Raw genomic sequence first — 1,344 nt, 5'->3', positions numbered from 1 at the left:
GGGGTAAAATGTCTCTGACAAAGTTTTTTTGTGACATCCATGGACTGTGAGGCTCTATTGTTCTATTGTTGTTAGTTTTCCAAAAGAGGGAAAGGGGGGGTAGGAGGACACACAGAACACAGCAGACTACACAACACATACACCACACACAACACACCAGACTACACAACACATACACCCCAGCAGAACACAGAATACACACAACACACAAAACAACACACACAGCACTGAGACAAAGTGGGCGAGACAGTCAACACAAGGATACTAGGGTCTGTTGACTAGGGAGCCTTAGACCACAGTCAAGGGAGGGCTGGGGGGGGGGTGGGGTAACAAGACGGAATGCCAGTGGTCTACCTGTCCTCTATCTCTAGGGGGGGGGGAGGAGGAAAAGACTGGAACTCGAGTGTATCACAGCGAGCACACACTGCAGCACCAAGCCAGAGCCTGGCACAGACAACATCTCGCTTCCTGTGACAGACAGGACAGACAGAGAATGCCGTAGAGAACCAGAGGAAACAAGTTCATGAATATGCATATATGTAGTATCATTGTCAGTCAGAAATGTCAATTTACACTATCTAGAAAAATAAAGTATATCTCTATCGCAACAACACCATTAATTTCAACATCAAATCTAAGCACAGTTCCAAGGTCAAAAAGTTGCTCTTCCAAATACATGTACAACCAAAAGGAAACCCAAAAAAGCCAACATGATAATAAGTCGTTACTGCAAGCCAACAAGATCCTTGTGATATAGTGATAAAACTCTCTGTGGTATACAATGGTATAAGCAATAGTTGTAGCTAGTACTTTCCTGGTAAACATACCTTTGCAATAAATGAATCAAAGGGGGACAAATGAATACATTTCCTGAGTAGATATACTAGGGAGGGCGCTATGTATAACATTCTACATGCTTCCAATCATGCCAGCCATACTTGGCACACCTAGACACTGGTCAGTGATAGTCCGATGTTCCCAGCAGAAGACCAAGCTACCACTGACACACCACTGACGCTGTGACTGACAGCCCCGCTAGCGTCCCGTGACATGGCCCGGCGGGAGGACATCCTCTGACATCACGGACAGAACAGACGGACACTCGGGTACCCCACCACTGTCCTTGCACCACCACCTGGCTACACAGGCTAGGAACCATCTACCTTGCCGTGGTCACACTACACTAAACTGGACGTACTGTATACCAACCATCTACCTTGCCGTGGTCACACTACACTAAACTGGACGTACTGTATACCAACCATCTACCTTGAGGTAGTCACACTACACTAGACTGGACCTAATGTATACCAACCATCTACCTTGAGGTAGTCAAACCTGACC

At 46.5% G+C, this 1,344-nt stretch overlaps 1 long non-coding RNA gene across 1 annotated transcript; it reads right to left on the bottom strand.

The window, feature by feature from the left end:
• Positions 1-647: 647 nt before the first annotated feature.
• Positions 648-1,338, bottom strand: LOC118478887. The gene is made up of 2 exons (XR_004859336.1): positions 1,217-1,338; positions 648-1,163 (listed from the first exon to the last, which is right to left on the bottom strand). It is a non-coding gene; the product is annotated as an uncharacterized LOC118478887 (long non-coding RNA).
• Positions 1,339-1,344: the final 6 nt, after the last annotated feature.

The sequence above is a fragment of the Aplysia californica genome, unplaced genomic scaffold (genome assembly GCF_000002075.1).
Source record: "Aplysia californica isolate F4 #8 unplaced genomic scaffold, AplCal3.0 scaffold01107, whole genome shotgun sequence".
NCBI lineage: Eukaryota > Metazoa > Mollusca > Gastropoda > Aplysiida > Aplysiidae > Aplysia > Aplysia californica.
Note: the sequence above shows the minus strand (reverse complement) of the source record. Positions and strands in the feature narration are given on the sequence as shown.